This window comes from Aotus nancymaae, unplaced genomic scaffold (assembly GCF_030222135.1).
Source record: "Aotus nancymaae isolate 86718 unplaced genomic scaffold, 86718_ANA_hifiasm-v0.15.2.pri h1tg000048l, whole genome shotgun sequence".
Taxonomy (NCBI): domain Eukaryota; kingdom Metazoa; phylum Chordata; class Mammalia; order Primates; family Aotidae; genus Aotus; species Aotus nancymaae.
This window is the reverse complement of record NW_026988462.1, coordinates 9,041,251-9,063,789: the sequence shown is the minus strand read 5'-3', so window position 1 is coordinate 9,063,789 and position 22,539 is coordinate 9,041,251. Positions and strand designations below refer to the sequence as shown.

At 36.9% G+C, this 22,539-nt stretch overlaps 1 protein-coding gene across 2 annotated transcripts in view; it reads left to right on the top strand.

The window, feature by feature from the left end:
• Window positions 1-22,539, top strand: part of GPC5 (glypican 5) — a 1,393,669-nt gene that overhangs the window by 296,211 nt on the left and 1,074,919 nt on the right. The window lies entirely within an intron of this gene.

The following is a 22,539-nucleotide window of genomic DNA, read 5'->3' as shown; positions in this document are numbered from 1 at the left end:
TGAGAGTTTTCTGTTTCTCCCACCTTACATATAACCATTTTTCTAAATATTTACTGGCTCTCTTAGTTCTCATATCCCAGAGTTAAATAGGATATTCTGTTGAGGGTTCTATTAAACATTTCCCCCTGAAGTAAAATTATACTCTCCAGTGCCAACAAAATACATCTCCCTATGCTGGCATTGATCTACCAAATTAATACACATTCTCATCAATTAGCTGTATATGTCAATTCCTTTAATTAATGACTGATAGAATCTGAAAGCTTTATGTTCAAACACGTTTTCCCCTTCTCTTCCTAACTTCCAAGGACTTTCCAGGTCCCATGTGAGCCTTTATGGTTCTTTTCTGCAAACTGAAAATGACATTCTCTCTAGGTGGATTCAGCACAGCACCCTAGGGTAAAGTGTGCACTGAAGTTTAACTCCTACTCTCTGTTTCATTCAGCTGGGTATCCCTATGCAATGAACCAGGTTCTCTGCTTGATGTAATGGCCTGGTCTTTTTGTCTTCTCACATCCTTTTATGAACATTGAACATGGCCCAGAACCTCTGGAAGGGACACAATAAACCACCTCAAAAGGAGGTACCAATGACTGCTGTGCTTTCAAGTATTTCCTTGAAAAATAAGCATGTAGAAGATCTGAGTTTCCTATTTCAAAAACTAAGATAGAAGTTTGCAGTAGACAGGCAAGCTTTCAAATCCTGGGTCTGCTACCCATTAGTCATGTGGCCTGGTCAGCTTCTAAAACCCTTTAAGCTTGTTTATCCTGTGTGAAAAGGAAGGGAGGAATAACTTAAACGGGACAGTGTTGGTCAGACTCTGACACTGGTAGACAGTTGGTACCTGATAACCTTATTCTTTTCTCTCCTTATTCTACGGCAGACCCTGAACAGACCTTGGTGAAGCAGGTCACTTTAGTATCTCAAAGTATTAGAATCAGGTTTATGTTTCCTAAAGAAGTTTCATATAAAACTTTTATCATATAAAACACCCTGGTGTGTTTTCAAAGAGTGCTCTTTCTAAAATAAATAGTCTGATATTACATAATAAATAGTCCTATGACTATTTTGAGAAACATCAATTATTACTAATAAATTATGGATTATTTTCTAAATAAAAGAACTGATTTTTCTTTTTTACTTATGGGAACAGAAGAAGAAACTGACTGTAAATTCCTTGAAAATTGCCCCATTAATATTTATTTCTACCAACTTGAAAATGATTTATAAGCTCTTTATCAAGCTTTGATAACCAGTTCACACATCGATGAATTTAGCAAATTCAAAATAAATTACTGGAGAGCCAGCAAATAATGACTTTCTCACATTCCCAAAGAAATCTCTGAGATCTAGTGCTTCCAAGTCTAGTCCTCCATAAATACATATTTTCACTTTAAAAAATCTGTAGAGGTACCTGATATATAATAATTCTGTTGGATGAGTTTCAACTGGAAAAAAAAGTTTAATTTTCAGAGAAAAATCCTAAGTACCTTATATTTGGTAAATGTTTAATGAAACAAAAATAAATTTACAAGAGAATTTTTAAAATTTCACAATCTGTGATTTTATTAAGACAAAGTTTGATTTAATAAAGCAGAAGAAGAGAGGCAGCAAAGAGTAGGAATTAAATGCACAAGTCCTAGTGTTAAATTGGATTTCACATCTGTCTCTACCCCTTACTAGCTGTGGATTTATACATTTGCTTATTTTATATCTGTTTGGTTCAGTTTCCTCTTTGGTTAGATAGGGCAATGTAATACGAAAACAATGTTCTTGTGAGATTGGATGAACTTACACACTTAGATTAATATCTTGTGCATAGTGTTTACATTTTACTATTACTATCTCATTATATTATTTAGAAATAGTTCATTGATTTCTCTGATGTTTTAAATGCTCCCAAAGTAAGCATCCCTTTCTTAGGGACATAGAGCTCAAAAATGTTTTAAATAATCATTTAATTAAACGAATACTTGTAATTTTTCTGTATGCATGAGAAAAAAATTGGTGTTTTCAGAAAACATTAGGTAAGTCTCTAATGTACTTTTAATATTAATGGATATAGATAGATTAGTTAATAAGTTATTAATTCATTTGGTAAACACTTGATTTTTTTAATCCTATTTCCTATTAATTACATTTAATATATTATTTTTTGCTATAATTTGACACTTTAACTTATTAAAGGCATAAGAACATAGAGTCTGGGTTAATATCATTGTTTCAAGTTGTTCTAAATAGAGTAAATGTTACCAGGAAACATAGCTAAATATTGATTCTATACAGTTTTAGAAAAAAAAACAAAAAGGTGTTCTCTTTTTTTTTTTTCAAGTCAGTGATGGGATCAGAAACATAAAGTCCGATTCTATTTTTTTTATAGATAAGTTTTCACCTCTACCAATGCAATATTAGTAGCAATTCAACTGGTTGTATTCTAATTACTTTAGAATCACTGTATAATTCTATCAATAAAATCTATTAAAATGGCTTTAAGGTGAATTGTATAATACATACCAACATACTTTAATTAGCTGTTAAGGAAACTAATATCTCATCACTTCCTCTGTACACTTCCTCAGACACTTATCTGAATCTGTAGACAGTAAACATAGTGAATTTATTAAGTGTTTTTAGGTGTTTACACCTTTAATAAAACAAAAGTTAAAATTATTTAACTTTTGGATTTAGTACAAAGTGCTAATTTTGTCCAATTTATCCAGTGATGTGATACACATTTTCCTTAAATATCAATGTATATGAGATTTTGCAAAAATAGGTACTAGAGAACAAAAAAGGTTAGGGAAGAATTCTCAAAATCTCAGTCTCCAAAGTAACCTAATTAAAATACAATGCTATTGCAATTTTAGATATTTTAAATTTAGATATCTAAATGCAATACATTCTACAGTAACTATCACACATGAACTTGACAAAAGTCATGACATTTGCTTAGTGTCAGTCAATCTCTAGTGCACTGTGGGAGTTTCTGAGTGATGAAGACGTGGCAGAGAGCATCAGCTTCTCAGGGCCGTGATGCTTTCACAATCATAAGAAGGCTAATATGCCCTTTCCCTAGAAAAATAACACAAACAGGCACACAGACACATGCAAAATATTGCATATAATTTCAGTGATTTTACGACTCCTGTGATGCCACAGACCTGAGGGTAAGGACCCCTGAGTTAAAGAAAGGACATCCTCATTCCTAGGGTGAAATATGATGATACCAGAGTTGGTTCCTAGAGAGGTTCAAACATGGATGAAATTATTTTGAAATTAATGTTGGCTATGTAGAGTGTGTTCTTTTGACCATGACACAAATCAGAGTGTATGAACTTTAGACAAAGAAGTGATTGGAATGAATAAGTAGAATCTCTAGGGTTGCTCCAGTTTCTACAATACATGAAAAGCTGACAAGATCTTTCTGAAATAAAAATTGTTTTGGTGGAGAAGTTTTCATTCACGCACATATTTGAACTTGGCTGCCACAAGGTAGCAGGTGGTGAACAAAGGTTATATGTAAGCTACCTCATGGACAAAGCCCATGGGTGGTTGTATGAAATTTCATTAAAAACACATTAGTAGTGTTGAAAGATATTATTTTTACCTTTGCCTAATTTTTGTTTAACATATGTGGTGGATTGATATTGAGCTTGTGAGTTAGTTCATCGCTCTTCTGAGGAATAAGACTGGGAACTGACAAAGGGAAAGAAAAGCCATAAGAATTAAATTTTAAACAATTGAGAGGGGAGAATATATGCTACTAGTGTGAAAGACAGCTCTGAAAGAATCCAATCAAAGTGGGCTGACTTTGATTTATAGAAAACACTGTAAGCTAATAAAGAAGAAAAGGAAGATTCATTAGAACACAGGAAGGTTATCCAGTCCAGCTCCAGTTCTGCATAGAGATCATTTCTAAAGGTTTTCTCCCACCGACTTCTGGTCACTAAATAGTGTTAGGGAACTTCTTACTCCAGATGTGGCCATTTTATGTGTGTAGTGACAATTAATGGTTTCTATTTTTAATGCGGGCATCATTTTGTTCTTTTCAGATATGAAATGAGATATTTTCTGATTAGAGACAAGTCAAAGGGTAATTTTATTGTGCACTGATTTTCTGTTCAGATATCATAAATATGACACTCTGTAAGGCAGTTTTGTGGTATTTCAGCCTCTGCTGGTAGGAATTTTCTTCACATGCCTGATTAGAGCTGAATCCTTCTTATTTTGGAGACACGACCCTGCGTGTGTGGGCTGTGCTAGCGGAGTGTTGATAGTGGTGGGCGGAACCTCTCGCGAGGTGATTAGCAGTGTTCAGGGCTAATGAAGACTTCTGTACCTCATATGAGGCAAGTCCAAATTTCTTTAGGGGCAGATAACAAGTTTAAACACTTTTTGTGTAAACAGTTCTTAGAACTTTGAAAATGTTGCATGATTTTTTTGTAATTTTATCTTTCTGATAAATATTGTGGTGTGAGTTACTTGAGAATAAAGACTGATAATCACAGTTCTTTATTTCTACCTAATTTCCTGAGAGAGGAAAAATAATTAAATATCTTGTGATGTCAGAAGTTTTATAAAGCAGAATCTGGGCAAAGATCTCCTAGAAGAGTGGTCCATCATGTTTGTGAACATTCAAATTGTTGGAAAGTTCATCCTTATGGTGAGTGATTATATGTATCTAAAACTGTCACCCATGACTAGAATGTAATGTGAAGATAGGAACTAAGTCTTGGCCATCTTTGCCTTTAAGTATTCAAAGGGTATTACTCTGTCACTATTCTTGACATCTTCCTCCTTTCCAGGTTATTCACTCCCATTTAATTCTAAATGAAAAAGAGAAAAGAACCCTTTACATTATTCCTCAATCGAGTTACGTGTCAAGTGTGCATTTGCTTTTGTTAAGTTATTGAAATTTCTTTGAGCAAACAAAGCTCTTATCTCAATATTATGAGCTGTTTGTCTCTTGGGAATAAGAAATTTCTAATAATGCCTAGTGATTCTTTTGAATTTTTCTGAAATAATTTCTGATTGAATTTTGTATGAATAGTTCTTCAGGTGCATCGGTGCTGCTTTCAGCTGCTTTGAAAATACTCCCTGCTACTTTGTGGGGTGAATGCTCTCCAAATTGATACTGCATAAACCATGTGTCTTTCTACCATTTATTTTTCATTTCACTCATTTTTAATCATCAAAAATTATATGCATTTATGGTGTACAAAATGATATTTTGACATTTGAAATAATTAAATCAAACTAAGATATCCTTCATCTCACATGCACATTTTTTTTTAGTGAGAATGTTTAAAATCTACTCTCTGAGCAATTTAACATATATAACATTGTTATTAAGTATAGTCACAATACTGTACAATACATCTCTAGAACTCATTCTACCCGTATAATTGAAACTTCTTATTTTTTGACCAACATGTCTTCAGCTTCAGCCCTGGCAACCACCATTTCCTTTGCTCCTATGAGTTTGACTTTCTTAGATTCTGCATAAAAATGAGATTCATATAATATTTGTCTTTCTCTGCCTGACTTATTTCATTTAGCATAATTTCTTCTAGGTTCGTCCATGTTGTTGCAAATGACAGAATTTCTTTCTTTTCTAAGGATTAATAATATTCCACCGTGTTTGTGTGTGTGTGTATTCTCTTATTTCCATAGGTTCTCTCTTCACTCTGTTGATAGTTTCCTTGGTTGTACAGAGGAATATGTATATATCTGACATCTTCTTTATCTATTCATCTATTGATGGACACTTAGAATGATTCTGTATCTTGACTATTGTGAATAGTAATGCATTAAGCATGGGAATTTAAATATCTCTTCCACATACTGATTTCCATACTGTCTTTTCAATGTATACCCCAAAGAAGAATTCCTATACCATATGGTAGTTCTATTTTTAATTTTTTGAGGAACCAATATACTTTTCTTCATAACTGTATAAATTAACATTCCAGCCGGGCGCGTTGGCTCACACCTGTAATCCCAGCACTTTGGGAGGCCGAGGCGGGTGGATCACGAGGTCAAGAGATTGAGACCATCCTGGTCAACATGGTGAAACCCCATCCCTACTAAAAATACAAAAAATTAGCTGAGCACAGTGGCGTGTGCCTGTAGTCCCAGCTACTCGGGAGGCTGAGGCAGGAGAATTGCTTGAACCCAGGAGGCGGAGGTTGCGGTGAGTCGAGATCGCGCCATTGCACTCCAGCCTGAGTAACAAGAGTGAAACTCCACCTCAAAAAAAAAAAAAAATTAACATTCCTACCAATAGTGTACAGGTTTCCCCCTTTCTCTACATCCTCAGAAGATTTGTTTTTGTTTTTTTTTGTCTTTTTGTTAATAACCGTTTTAACAGATTCGAGATAATAGCTCATTGTGGTTTCAATTTGCATTTCCCTGTTGATTCATGATACTAAACATTTTAAAATACACCTCTTGTCCATTTATATGTTTTCCTTGGATAAATGTCTATTCAGGCCCTCTGCCATTTTTAAGTTTATTTGTTTTATAGTTATTGAGTGTTTAAGTTCCTTATGTATTTTCATATGAAGCCCTTAACAGATGGATGGCTTGAAAATATTTTCCCTTATTCCATAGGTTGTCTCTTGATTGTTTCCATTGATATGCATAGCATTTTAGCTTGAAGAAACCTCATTTTTCTATTTTTGCTCTTGTTGCCTGTACTTTTGGGGTCATATTCAAAAAATCTTGCTAAGACTCATGTCAAGAACATTTTTTCCTATGTTTTCTACTAGTACTTTTACAGTTTCAGGTCTTATGTTAGTCTAAAATCAATTAACCAGAGATGTATACATTTATTTCTGGGATCTTTATTCTGTTCCAATGGTCTGTGTGTCTGTTTTTGTACTTGTACCATGATGTTTTGTTTATGATAACTTTGTAATATATTTTTAAGTCAGGTAGTGTGATGCTTTGTTCTTATTGTACAAAATTGCTTTAGCTATTTTAGTCTTTTGAGGTTCCATACAAAGTTTTGGATTTTTTCCTCTATTTCTGTGAAACATTTCATTGGTACTTTGAAAAAGATTGCATTGAGTCTATAGATAGTTCAGCTACTGGACATTTCAATAATATTAACTCTTCCAATTCAAGAACATGGATATCTTTCTACTTATGTCCATCATCTTCAATTTTTCATCTAACTCTTTACCGACTATCTTTTCAGATAGATAGTACCTCCCACTTTAAAAAAAGTTGGGCCTGCTATTCTACTTATTCCATTTTTAGACACTCTCTGTGTTCATTTGGACACTAGAATAAGCAGATGAGGCACTTTTTGTTTAAAGATTACCCAAGGAAAACGTAAATAGAAAGCCAGGAAAAGTGCATGGTAGGTGTTGATAGAGTCAGTGTTAGGACGTATACTAAACTCTTCAGTAACATTTGTCTGTATGGTAGAGACATGATATGGATAGTCTGATTTAGAGATGATCCAAACTTATTTCATCAGATCAGCAGTAGATGTTTGATGCTGGATACCACAGTTGGGGGAAGGATTTGTGCATTTCAATGTTACCTTCAGGTTTTGGTCTAAGAATAGGAAACCTTTATCCTCTTAATTGGATGGAGAAGGACTCTAAAAACAATCTGCCCATATTTCCAAATGACATGTAGTTATAATTTTCAACAATAAAGTGGTAACTATTAAGAAAAATTATCCAAAATCTGAAAAGGAGGAAAAATTATTATTTATACTCTTCAATGATTTAAGGCAAGCTCCTTGAGCCATCTCTAGGTACATGTAATTGTTTTTCTTTTTTACTTACCATTTTGTCACTTTACAGACCATACTAAGATCTGTAGAATTAGATTTAATCTACAGAAGATTGTTAAATAGCAAATATTTTTGTCCCATAGAATTATAAGTGATATTTATCTGATTGAAAAAACGAACCAGAAAGTTATTGTTTTGTCTGAAAAATGTCAATCATTTTGTAAATCTAACATTAATATCCCAGTGTTTCTTCCTGTAAGGAGTATAATGCTGGTATTCACCTTTCAAGCAGCTTTATTCTATTTGTTCCCTCATTAAGAAATTCAACAAAAATTATTTCACAGCTGCTCATTACATATTTTTAGAGTCATATTTTTAATTTTTTTTTTTTTTTGAAATTATAGTTTGACCTAACACACTGAGAAATAAAAGGTCTCAAGAGAATATGTTGCTTATGATGGATGGGACTTTTCTGTTGGGAAGTGTTAGAGACTTGAAATTCATTTAACTCTGTGCCCCAAGTAGGGGAGTAATCATTAAATCATGAGTTAATTGAGCAAGTGTAGTATGCTGCAAATGTGGGAACTAAGAGTTGAAGAAGATGTTCCCGGAGGATGAATAAAGGGCGGAAACAAAAAAGAAAAAGAAAAACAAGAAATGAAAAGATACACTTTATAACAATAAAGAATGCAATTTGTAAGAAACATCTTGTAGTTAGGAATGTGCCAGATAGCAACAACATACATGTAACAATAAATTAAGATAAAAACATCATAGAAATAAATATAAAAATTGAATGTGAAACATAATAGAAATAGAAAACTAGAAAAATATTGTTGACTTATATCATTCCAATAGCATAGTGGAATTATTGGATCCATTTGCTTAAAAATCAGCAATGACATTACTGTCAATATATGACACTATCTAAGTTAATGTTTACATTCAGGCACTAATTAATACAATTAGACAACTCTTACAACTCATCAGTTAAAAATTAACTCAGGAGAAGATGGGCATAGACATTCTCCGAAGAATGCTGTACAAATGGCTGATAAGCAAATGAAAATATGTTTAACCTTGTTGGTCATTAGTGGCGTGTAAATCAAAACCACACTGAGACAATGAGATACCACTTCACAGCCGGTAGGTTGGTTATATTAAAAAAGATAAACAAGCTGAACATGATAGCTCAGCATGTAATCCCAGTGCTTTGGGAGGCCAAGGTGGAAGGATTGCTTGAGCCTAGGAGGTCAGGACCAGTCTGAGCAACATAGCGAGACACCATCTCTACAAAAAAATAAAGATAGGTAGGCATGGTGGCACACCTGTGGTCCCAGCTGCTCAGGAAGCTTATGTGTGAAGATCACATAAACCTGGGACATCCAGGCTGCAGTGAGCCGTGATTGCGACACTACGCTTCAGCCTGGGTGACAGAGCAAGACCCTGTCTCAACAAAATAATGAAAACAAAAATAAATAGTAACAAAGTGTTTGTGAGGCTGTGGAAAAATCTGAACATGCATACATTGCTGGAGGGAATGTAAAATGGTGCAGCCAGTTTGGAAAACACTTTGGCAGTTCCTCAAAAAGTTAAATCTAGAGTTAACATATGACCCAGCTAATTTCATGCCAAGGTATATTCCCAAGATAATATAATATATATATCCACAAAAAAGCACATATAGATAATCATCACAACATATTCCTACTAGTCAAAAACTGGAATCAACCTAAACGTCTATCAGCTGATGAATGGATACATAAAGTATTCTATATACGTAGAATGGAATATTTTTTGGCAATAAAAAGGAATACAATACTGATACATGCTACAATATTCTTGGACCTTGAAACTATGGGTTAAAAAATAAACTTAGGCATATTAAAATTTTAAAGTGTATAGTTGAGCAGACAGGAGTTCATGAATTGGGCAGTGCCAGACCTCAAGCAATTGGGACCTCACTGAAGGTGCGTGAGGGAAAATGTTTGCATGGTATTCCCAGGAATAAGACAAAGGCAATATTTGATTGATAAAGGGGAGACACAGCCTTAAAGTCCTAGTTAGAGATTCCTTGGCTGTTTCTGATTGGTTGTGTTTATGTGTTGTTTTCCTGGGTTATGACTGTTTACTCTGAATTGGGTTTCCATTTGTTTATGTAGGAGCTTAGAAAGCTGATACCACCTCAGTCTAATGGCCTCCTAATTCATTATTTTAACACATGTTTTATGAAAGAAGTCACTCTCAAAAGACCACATGTTGTAAGAGTCTATTTATATGAAATGTCCAAGACAGCAAATTCATGGAGATAGAAAGTAGATTAATAGTTGCCAGGGGCTTAGAGGCACAGGGGACTGGGGAGTTACTGCTAAAGCAATATGGGTTTTTTTGGAGGGGGTAAAAAAATATTGTAAAATTAGATAATGATGATGGTTGCACTGCTCTGTGAATATAATGAAATTCACTGAATTGTGCATTTCAAAAGGGCGGATTTTATGTTCTGTGAATTATATAACAATAAAACTGTTATTAAAAAGTTACAATGTATACTTTTGAAAATTGACTCATACAAATGGAAAACTAGTATATGCCAGCAAGTAATTTCTACATATAGGTTTGTTCTTTCTGTTGGCATGCTCTTTTTGAGGCTTTGGAGACTCAGAGGAATAAAGCATCATTTAATTTGTCATTCACTATGACATATTAAATATGTTTTTAGAAACATTTTATCTTTGACACTACAAGGTCCTACAGAGAAAAAAAATGTTCTCATATATCAAAGGTTTTGTCTGTTTTCCCCTTGGGAGGTCAACTTTCAGATCCTGAAAAACTGTTTTTGTTATTTAAGAAATTTTTGAGTCTGATAAATGTAAGAGGATAATCTAATACGTTCATTCGAATATTGAACTAATGTATATTGAGTGCTTGCGGTGACTAGGCACTGCTGGACATTGGGTGTGTACCACTGGCATGCAGCTACACTGCAGACACTTACAATAGAATTCATTCATTTTTCCAAGGCTACTTTAGCATCCGGGATCTACTCTCCACACAGAAGTCAGAATAATATTTCTAAAAGATAAAACATATTATGCTTAAAATCTTCCAATGTTTTTTATTGGCCTTAGAATGAAAGCTAAAAGCCTTTTATACTGACCTTCAGTGCTTTGCACATTCTGGCCTTTCCTACCACTTTCCCTTCGTCTGGCACCATTTGTAATAGTCCCTTACTCCAGCCATGCTGGAGTTCTCTTAGCTACCTCAGCATTCGGTCTTCTCTCTTGACTCTTGTTGGTTTTTTGAATGAAATAGGCTCTCCCTTGGCCATCCTCCCAAGCACCTTTATCTAGCTAACATTAACGCTACTACTCATTTCTGTCTCACGTTAGGTACCACTACCTATGGGAAGCTTTCCTCTGTAGAAAAGCTTGGGTAACTTTGTAATGTAAACTGGTAACACTGTAACTTCTCTTTTGCAGCATTTTGCACAAATGCAGTTATTTATTGTCTGTGTTTTATATTGATTTGCAGATGCCCAAAGGCAAGAGCATGTTGGTTGTGCTCACTGCTGTATCCCTAGAGTTCAAGTTTTGATTGATGTATAATTCCCCAATGAGTATCTGACCATCAACTTAAGAAATCTGGCCTTTATCATGCATTGCCTGGACCGTAGTGATTGTCTCCAAATTGATCTTTTTGTCTGTACCTTGACCTTCTTTGTATCTGTGTGAAAAAATACAAGCCCCATAGCATCCGTTTGTAGTGATACCACCACTTGTCATGTATCAATCTCATTTCAAGTCTCCTGACTTGCTCTCCCTTCCTTTCACGTTCCAGATCTGTTAAAGTACATGCAGGACTTCAGCTATTCCTCTTAACCTCATGTTGTGTTGAACATTCTTCTACTACGTCCACCTCAGCAGTAAAACTGGAAGCTTATCCAGAGAATTCGCTAGACTTTTTCATTTCTTTATCTCCATTGCTTCTTGAAGTGTCTGGCAATATTTCTCAAACTGAAATGACCTCAAATGCCACAGCAGAAACTCCTTGATTTAATTCTCTGAATTAGATTTCAGGCATTTATAATATTTTATTGAGTCTTAAATTACAAACACTTCATATCTTCCATGAGAGCACAGCAAGACAACTGTGATAATCTACGATTCTTCTAATGAATGCACAGAATGCTTCCATTTAAACTTTTATGCAGATAAATACTCTGACATTATTAATGTTGTATCTGCAGTTATCTTCAGTCCTGTCAAAAATCCTGCTTATCAAATTAGGTTATTGGAAATCAGGGCAAGAGAAAAATAATAAATATTAAAACCACGTTTTGGTAGAGGTGTATATAATCCACTGTAAGCAGTTCTGGGAGTGTTCCCATGCTACACCTTTCATCTTTGACTTCTCAATTCAGGAATGCAAACATCAGGCATTTGGACTTCTCTGTTTCATGTACTGGCTGGATTCTAAGACAGCCCAAGCTGCCCAGGACCTGGGGCAGGAATGAGGCTTCACTGTCAAACTAGATGCCTTTAGATTGTACAGGTCTATTTCTCGTTTACAGAATCCACGTGGTTCATCTAAAGAAGTTTGTAAAACTGCTTTTTTTTTGTAGTTCACTAGTGTTCATTTAGATGTCAGTAGATTCTTTGAAAAAAACGTTGCATGATCTTAAGTTCAGAGAAAGCCTGCACACAATAGCTATCTCCTAGAGGGAATTCTGGGTGGCTTTCATGCAGATCATGTCAGAGGCTCGAAAAAATCCTGCTATTTAAAAATACCCATTAACTATATTAAGTAAAACACTTCCAGTATTTATTTCACCAAGAAGCCCATTTTTGACTGGACAACTTACGGATTTTCTGCTAAAAACACTTTGAAAACTGCTACTCTGAGGTACCTGTCATCATTTCCCCAAGTGATCATTTTAATAATTGTGCATTGTTTGGGATTTTGGCCACAGCAGATTTCTTCTGGGGGATGTTGAAGGGAATGTGGCTGGGTATCTGGCTGGGTAGCTTCAAGTTTATAGCTAGACTGTTGTCAGCTGTGAGCATCCTCAGATGGGTCCCCCACATTAAAGAAGAGTCAGTCATGCTAAAATTCACCAAGGACTCTAAGAACACAGTTCAGAAACTGAATCCCTTTGAAAAGTCTATGTGCATTTGATTGAATTAGATTTTTTGCAGGTGAAGCAATGCGAAAATAGGACTAAATATTATCTTGACCTTCTAAAAGTGGTTCATTTCCCAAGAGATGAGAGTAAACATGCCTCAGACAAATGTCTTTGTCTGGATGCTATGCTTTTAGCTTTATACCAACCAACCATTTTATTCAGTGTTTTATCCATATGAACCGAGAATTATAATATTCACAAGGAACATTAAGATGGATTCTCTAGCTAAAAGCGTACACCAAAAGCAAAGTTGTTTCCAGTTTTATACATATATATATATACACATACATACATACACACACACACATATATATACATAGAGATATATATTATAATATTATTTGAACATATTGATGTTTCTCACTAACCTAGGTGGAAATATGAATGATTCATATTTTAAATATACATAATATGTAATATGGATTAGAAAGTGATATATTTATCATTTGTTGATCAACAAACAATATAATCTATATGATTAAAATGTACATTACAGTCATCAGTCATCTCTGATAGAGTGTCCTTTATTCACATTGGAAAATACGGAAGTCCCACTCTGTAAGCCAGGACAGAAGATAATACAGAAAAGCTTCCACCCCACTGCCTGGTGTCCCTTGACTTTGCTATTGGCTTTCTCATACACTGATCGTCAGCTGAGTAGCCTTAGAACAGAGAACTATCAGGGGTGTCACAGAACCACTCTCACCCTGTTTGGAGACAACAAAGGACTCTCCTAGTCACGCTCTACTAATCCGCCATCTCAAAAATAGTAAGGCTGTTGAGAAAAAAAAGAGATCACGTTAAAACTAAGAGATGGATGAATACAAACAAAAATAAAACAGCAGAGGCCAGGTGCAGTGGCTCACACCTGTAATCCTATCTAGGAGGCTAAGGCAGGCAGATCATCTGAGGTTAGGAGTTTGAGACTAGCCGGGGCAATATGGTGAAACCTGGGCTATACTAAAAATTAAAAAATTAGCTGGGCATGGAGGTGCACACCTGTAATCCAGCTACTCAGGTGGCTGAGGCATGAGGATCACTTAAACCTGGAAGGTGGAGGGTGCAGTGAGCTGAGATCATGCCACTGCACTCCAGCCTGGGTGACAGAGAGAGACTCTGAAATCAATCAATCACAAATCTTCATATTATACTACAAGCAAGCAAGATTTTAAAATAAAACCACTAAGTTTATGTTTATGAAAAAAATTGAAATCAGTAAGAAAGTGTCCCACCCCCCTTTAAAGTACTTTCTCGAATGCCTAAAGAGTCAGACTCGGCCAGATGATGATAGTAACTGTATCTTCTTTTCACCATTTTCCATTGTTCCTAGTATAAGACAGAATGTGAAGGTCAGTCATATCTTTTCTCCTTTTCTTTCCTCTCATATTTTCTATCTCTGATGATTTCAGGCTTCTGGGACATAAAAAGTGATTTGTTCCTAGAGTCACTTTAGAGACCCTTGTCACATCAGCCTGATAGGAATCGATTTTTCAGGTTCAATTACCACCTTGTTTATATGTATCCAAGAAATCTCTTAGAATGTCACGAAGACTCTTTAAAACCCAGAAATCCAGAACTGCGCTCATGGCCTTATCTCCCGAACCTGGTTACTCTTTAGTACATCCACCTAGAAACCTGGGAATCATCCTTGACACTTACTTTACCTCCCACCAAATTTCCAATCCCGATTCCTATTGATTTTATAACCTAAATATGTCTCCAATAGGTTTGAGTCACTATTTTATGTAGCCAACTATCATATTTTTACTTGGATGATTGCAGGTAGATGTGTCCTAGTTAATCTAATCTCATGCAGCCTCCCTCTCTCCCCCACTGCCCCATCCCATTCCACCACCAGAATAAACATTGAACCTCAGAGCCTCAGAATAACCATTCAAAACCTCAGTGGTAACATGATTTTCTCGGGGTCTAATTCCTTCCATGGTAAGCCTGATTCATTTTTTAAATATAATTATCAAGACTCTATCTGCCTCTGAAATTCTCAGTCCTATTCTCTGACCAAGAACTCCCCTCCTTCCTTGGTTAGCCTGGAGTTATTTTATAGATTTTAACTCAACAGTCAAATTCTTGGGACCTTATTATATTAAAATGAAAGCATTATTAGTTTTCAAAGATGCAGAGGAAGGATGTTTATATTTTCAGCAACATTCTGATCACAATACTGGAAAGAAGTAAATATTCAACAGTGGGGGAATGTTGAATACATTAGGTTACAATCACACACACCCCAGTGAAGATAATGCCAGATTCATAGGTAATGCATTCAAACTCTATTCATTGATAGGAAAAGATGTTTACGTAGTATTATAAGATTGAGAAAGTGGAACAAATAGAAGCACATATAATGTCCTATTTTTGTAAATGATTCCATTTTAAATATACTGTTTTTATGTTTAGAAATATATATGTATATATGACATTTCATAGATATATGTGAATATGATTTCATGAAATCATAGAATATATACATGTATATCTATGAAATAGATATGTATATAAATGTGTGTAAATGTGGTTATGTGAAAAGTACATGGGCATGTGAACATGGAGAAGACAGAAAAGAGTGCCAGTGGTTTGCTGTACCTGATTATCTGGGAAGGACAAGCTGTGAGTGGAGGTGATAGGGAGGGTGGGAGTTGGAGAAGCAAGCAAAATAATAGGAAAAGGCTGTGGCATTTAAAATAATAAGAACCCAGTGATGCAGAACAGGTGAACCCCACACTGAGGCTTAGGCTGGGAGGGTTTCTTGCTTTGCTCAGGAAAGAAACTTAAGGGCCAACCCATGGTAGAAGAAAACAGCTTTATGGAAGTGACAGTGTTACAGCTTCAGGGTGTTCCAGCTCGGGCAGTGCTCCAGCTCTGTGCCTGCCCCTGCAGAGCAGAGCTGCCCCAGAGGCAGTGTGTTGAGAACAGCAGCTCAGGGCAGTTCTGTCAGTCATGTTTACAACTACTTTTAATTGCATGCAGATTAAGGGGTGATTTATGCAGAAATTTCTAGGAAAAGGGTAGTAAGTTCTGGGTCATCTGGTCATGGCTGTGGAAAGAGGTGGCAACGCTTGGGTGTTGCTGTGGCAAATGGTAAACTGTCATGGCACACTGGTAGGTATGTCTTATAGAAAGCTGCTTCTTCCTCCCTGTTTTAATTAGCTGTTACTTTGGTCTGGTGTCCAAACCCAGCCTCCAGAGACAGGTTCTGCCTCTCTTTTCACCAGGATGTGTGATATAATTCTGTGTATAACATATTATATGAGTATATATATGTGTGGATATCTGTATCTACACATACCTAAATTATAAAACATTTATATATACTAATTGCTGGATATATTCTTGAAATAAGTGACATTTAAGTGACGAAATCTGTGGTGGAGATGTATAGAGAGTAACACTAATTTGGTAAAATCAGACAAAAAATAAAATGTAGAGACATGTGTTTGTAAATGTGAGGATAAGGCTATAGAAGGCTGGGTTTTGGCCAGTTTGCTTTCCCTTCTCCGTCAGCACCCACCATTTGGGATTATGTGCCCTTCTAGACATATAAATTCATTTCTATGTATAAATAACCGTAACAACAGAAATATGTGGTATTTTAATTTAAATACCATAAATGATACCGTACTGATCATTTTTCTTTTTCTTACCCACAAATTATCTTGAAGTTTTGTTTTGTTTTGTTTTAGACAGGGCCTCTCTCGCTTTTTCTGTCACCCAGGCTAGAGTGCAGTGGCTTGAACAGGGCTCACTACAGCCTCAATCTCCTAGCCTCAAGCAATCCTCCCTCCTCTGCCTCCTGAGTAGCTGGGACTACAGGTGCACAGCACCGTGCTCAGGTAGTTTTTAAAAAAATACTTTTTGTACAGACGAGGTCTCACTCTGCTTCCCAGGCTGATCTTGAACTCCTGACCTCAAGTGATTCTTCCACCTCAAATTCCAAAAGTGTTGGGATTACAGATGTCAGTCATCATGCCTGGCCCATCTTGATTATTTTTTAAAGGTTACAAAGTACATAAAAATTATATAACATACTCTCAATTATATAGTCATTGAAGAGTGATGGGCATTAGTTTTCAATTTTTTATTATTCAAAACAAATGATCTATTGAGCATCCTTGTATATGCCTCCTTATTCTTAAGTGTAGTTGATCCTTTAGATGAGCTACAGTTAATGAGAATTACTGCTTGGTAGAGAGTATACACTTACAAATGTCATAAAACCACCAATACCCCCACCTTCACCTCATTAGAGAGTTTACCAATTTATTCTCACAATAATGTGAGAGACTCTCTGGTTCCTCATACCTTGGCCAACAATTGATACTGTCAATATGTAAATGTTTTTCTAATTGGTTGGATGAAATTGCATTTTTAATTTCAAAGATAAATATTGACATTGATCAGCTTTTATATGTTTATTACCTTCTGCATTTTTTCTGTGACTTATGTATTCATATTCTTTGTTCATTTTTTATTTGGTTATCTTTTTCTTAGTTTTTTACATATTCTGAATAATAAGCATTTGTCTATAAAATATGTTGGAATTCCAGTCAGCAGTCTGTTTTAACGGCCTTTCTAACTGTGCGCTCTATGGCACATGAATGCGCATGGAATGTTAGTTATAGGCAGTAGATGTGAGCAATGACAAAGGCAGAAAAACTCACAAGGCCTCCATGTGGTCAGAAGGAAAGCATATTACATTTCAGTACTCGAGGAAATGAGGCATTTAAATCTTCTCCTGCATTGTCACGTAACTATTTCCAACAAATGAGGTATTTGAGAAGAAAAGTATTAATTCATTTCCATAAACGTCTGTTAGCTTTGTTCTGGGGACTGGGAGAGGCATTGGTAGCTACTGGGAACAGCTGTCAACACGACCTTACAAAATACTTCTCTGCTTTTCTCCACGCTGCTGTAAGGCAAATCCTATGGGATGTGCAAACCAAATGCTGGCAAGGTTGATAAATAACCTCAAGTGGAGAGATCGAGAGCAATTTAATTTCATAGGTCATATTTTATCTGCACCTGAAAAGATGGAAACAGGCAAGGAGAAAAAAAGAAAAGTAGAGACTGAAAAGTGCAGGGTGACTCTGGAGATGAACACAATGTAGCTGAAGCGTCGATGCTCCAAGAGGAGTGCTGGGACGTTTCCAGGTTCAGCTGCAAATTCTCATGAAACGCTTTGGCCGGTCCTCATTAGGAGATGGGAAGAACCACCAAAGGCTTTGGATCAGAGAAGCAGTGTGATCAGAACTGTGCTTTAGGAAGATGAATCCGGGAACTGGAGAGAAGGATTAGAGCCGGGAGAGTGTTGATGAGAAAGTCAGCAAGGAAGCGCTTGCATCTCTCTGAGAGGAGCTAGTGAAAGCTCACTCTTGAGTAAAGGAAATTCCAATGCAGGAGAGGGAAGGTGAAATAAAAGGCAAGATACCTGATGAAAACAGTACAGCCTTTGCTTGCACAGTTTTTGTTTGTTTGTTTTTGTTTTTTGAGACGGAGTCTCGCTCTGTCGCCCAGGCTGGAGTGCAGTGGTGCAATCTCGGCTCACTGAAGCCTCTGCCTCCTGGGTTCAAGCGATTCTCCTGCCTCAGCCTCTGGAGTAGCTGGGACTACAGGTACGCGCCACCATGCCCGGTGAATTTTTGTATTATTAGTAGAGTCGGGGTTTCACTGTGTTAGCCAGGATGGTCCCGTCTCCTGACCTGGTGATCTGCCCACCTCAGCCTCCCCAAGTGCTGGGATTACAGGCGTGAACCACTGTGCCCAGCCTGCTTGCACATTTTAAACCCCTAGCTGGTGCTGTTTCTGAAGCATCTTCATATATTTTCAGCTTTGGAAGAATAGAGAAAATATGGCCATATTGATTGATTCTCCATTTTCCTTTTACCTAGTTATTAATTTTCAAAATATTTACTTTTTCAATTTAGGATTCTTACAACCACGGATGAATGAAATGGTCGAATTTTGATTTTACATTTCTAGTGATATTACATAGGCTCTCACATTCTCCTAATCTTAAATTGCATCCCAGTGGCTTTTTTTCCTTCTCTGTGGTTTCTAACAACCTCAATACTGATGTCGTAGTGGCTGGCCTTCTTCTCTTGATGAAGAAGAGTCTAGTAGTTTGTGGTGCTATGTAACTCATAGGGGTTTAAAATGTCACAAAGCTCAACATTCACAGGAGGAATATTATTATACTTTCTTGAAGACCGTATTTAAAAATGTGATTGACTCAAGTTTTCCTGAGTATAACCAAATTAATAGCCACAGTTTGGAATTCTACCCCATCTGCATACTCTTGCTCTCAGGGTGGAATTCCTCTCTTTTCTTTCCACTAATAATTCAGGGTTTATCTAAAGACTTCCCTGATGACCCTGGTTCCCTGTGGTTTTCTCTGGCTCCTATACCGCTCATGGCTTATAGCATTTCTTTGGCACATACTTTACACCCAAATGAGATGTTGTTTCTATTGTATTGAAGTTAACTTTATATAGTTATCAATTCATTTCATACTTAGAAATCCTACCTCCCTAACTAGATTATAAACTCTTTGAAGATAAGAAATTAGAGAGAGGGCAAAATGTATTTTAGGTCTAGTTCTAGTTTGTATTGCCATTATCAATAATACTTAACACAGTTTAAAGAGAAAAAAAAAATCCTACATTTAGAAATGTATTTATTTATTATTTATTTTTTACAAAATCCTCACAGCTGCGTGTGAATTAAGTATGTCTGTTTTGCAAATGTCAAAGGATGCGCAGAGCTTGCAAGTGAACGGATTAAGGTCAATAGTACGTGTTCTGAGGGGTGAAACCTGCAGTTGTCTGTTTGCCCTGGTGAGTCAGCATCCTGCTGACTGCTGCCAAAGGCTTGGCCTGACTCCACAGATGTGCAAGCTCCCATGACCCTCCAGCTGCTCCCAGATCTTTGAATATGTATGCTCTGACTGCTGGGATCAAGTCTACTAAGCCTTACTTTCCTGTTTATACCAGTGACCATCAGGAGCTGAAGACTGTTGGGTTATCCAGAATCATGAGTCCGACCTGTGTGTCTGATCTCTCTTGCCTTCCCAAATCCAGCATTGATACCTGCACTGTCTCTGAAATCTGCAAGTCAGATATCTCACGTTATGGTCATTATCTCCTAACATTCCAGCTGACTTACTCCATTATTTTTATTTTTATTCAGTTATTGACATGATAGTCACAGCATTGATCTATGGTTTAGGAAACTGCAATGCAATTTTAATTGCAAAAGAAGAATATAAAATTACCATGTAAAAATTCATGGTAAAAAGACAGATAATATAAAAAGGAGTGATGGACTTATGGGTATTTTTGCTAATTTTAGAATAAAATGCATTCTACTCCTTTATTTCTAATCCCCAAATCCCTTTATCTTATGAAAATGTTCAATGTACTTACCCTTCTCCCTCATTTTTTTTTTTTTTTTGGCTCTTATTTTTCTCTTTACCAAATCTCTATTTAGGTGATCTGGTACCTTCAAAGCATGTGAATACAATTCTAATCAACCTCGGATAATGCTATAAAGAAAGGCATTTCAAATTCAGGTTTTGTGTTTAAGCTACATGTCTCCCTGACACTTCCATGCTATGGAATATGTTGTCTCACTTGTTTTGCAATAGAAGTATTTTGCATCAGATCGTATGAGACGAAGTCTCTACATTAAGCATAAAATCATGTGGTAATGGTTACTGTCCCAAAACAGAACAGAATCTCACTAGATTCCATCCCTTCTCTAGGCTATCCCCCATGAATCTGCCTTCTTCACTCCAACTCCATGAACGGTTTGTGTATTTCTTATTTATCTTTATCTCTTGCACCACCACCGATCACTGTGCTTTTTTCCCTGCCTCTGTGCTGAAACTACACTTTCCACAAATCACTGATAGTTTTTTTCTAATTAGAGCCAATGATTAATTTTAGTCCTTATTTTACTTGAACTTTCAGTAGCTTTTGACACATTTAATCATTTCATCTTTAAAACAAAACAACAACAAAAGCTTTCTGCATTTGTAGTTTGAGATAACCCACTCTCCTGAGACTCTTAATTCTCCTCGAGCTTCACCTCAGAATCTTTCTTAACTCCCTTTGGTTTCTACATCTAAATGATGAAATGCCCAAGAATCAGTGTTCAGCACTGTCCTTCCTCTATGCTCATCCAACTGCCTGCTGTTGAAAACCACGTTTCTGTACCTTACCTGATGTCTCCCTTGAACTTTCAGTTCAGATAACTAACAGCGTATTGGGCAGCGCCTCTTGGATGAGTGACAGTCATAGGAAGCCAAACATGTCCAAGACAGACTTAATTTCCTCCCAGGTCTCTTCCCTTAGTCTTCTCTATCTCATTTAATGATACTTTCATGTGCCCAGTTGCTTCAGACAAAAGATACCAAGATTCATGAATCCATCTTTCTTTCACTTGCTATGTTTAATCCACCCTCAAGTTCTGCTGTCTCCTCCTTCAATACATAGATCCAGATAGACGGAGCTTCCAGCTGCATCTCCGTGGTCATAGACCACTGTTAGCAAAGGCAGCATCATCTCTTCCCTGAAATACACTCAAAAGTTCATATCTGGATTCACTGTTTTTATCTTGTCCATTTCTTTTTTTTTCTTCTTTTGAGACAGAGTTTCACTTTTGTTGCCTAGGCTGGAATGCAATGCGCGATCTTGGCTCCCCACCTCCCAGGTTAAGCGATCCTTCTGTCTTAGCCCCTTGAGTAGCTGGGCTTACAGATGCCTGCCAACACACTTGGCTAATTTTTGTGTTATTTAGTAGAGACAGGGTTTCTGTGTGTTGGCCAGGCTAGTCTTTTTTTTTTTTTTTTTTTTTTTCTGGAGACAGAGTCTTGCTCTGTTGCCAGGCGCCAGGCTGGAGTGCAATGGCGCAATCTCAGCTCACTGCAACCTCTGCCTCCTGGGTTCAAGCGATTCTCCTGCCTCAGCCTCCCAAGTAGCTGGGACTACAGGCGTGCACCACCACGCCCAGCTAAGTTTTGTATTTTTTAGTAGAGACAGGGTTTCACCATGTTGGCCAGGATGGTCTCGATCTCTTGACCTCGTGATCTGGCCGCCTCGGTCTCCCAAAGTGCTGGGATTACAGGCTTGAGCCACCGTGCCCTAGCCAGGCTAGTCTTGAACTCCTGACCTCAGGCGATCTGCCCACCTCAGCCTCCTCCCGAAGTGCGGGGATTACAGGCATAAGCCACCTCCCCTAGTCTTTTGTCCATTTTCTTATGCTCTGCCCAGTCGTCCCTCCAAATGACAGCAGTGTGATATCTTTTTTTTTTTTTTTTGGAAACATAAAAGAGATCATGTTACTGCTATGCTCAAAATTCTCTAGTTACTTCAGAGCCCACTTAGAACATAAAAGCCCTTGGTAGAGCATGTGGGAAACCACCGATGATCTGGCCAGTCTGCCTCGTGCCTCCTCCCGCGACGCTCCCCAGCACTATGCGGTGTTTTTCAGTTGCAGTGGGCTTTCTTTCTCTTCTCTTTTAGTGTTTTTCTCACTGCATGTAAACCTTTTCCCTGCGATCTTCCCATGGCTGCTTCTTAATGTTATTCAG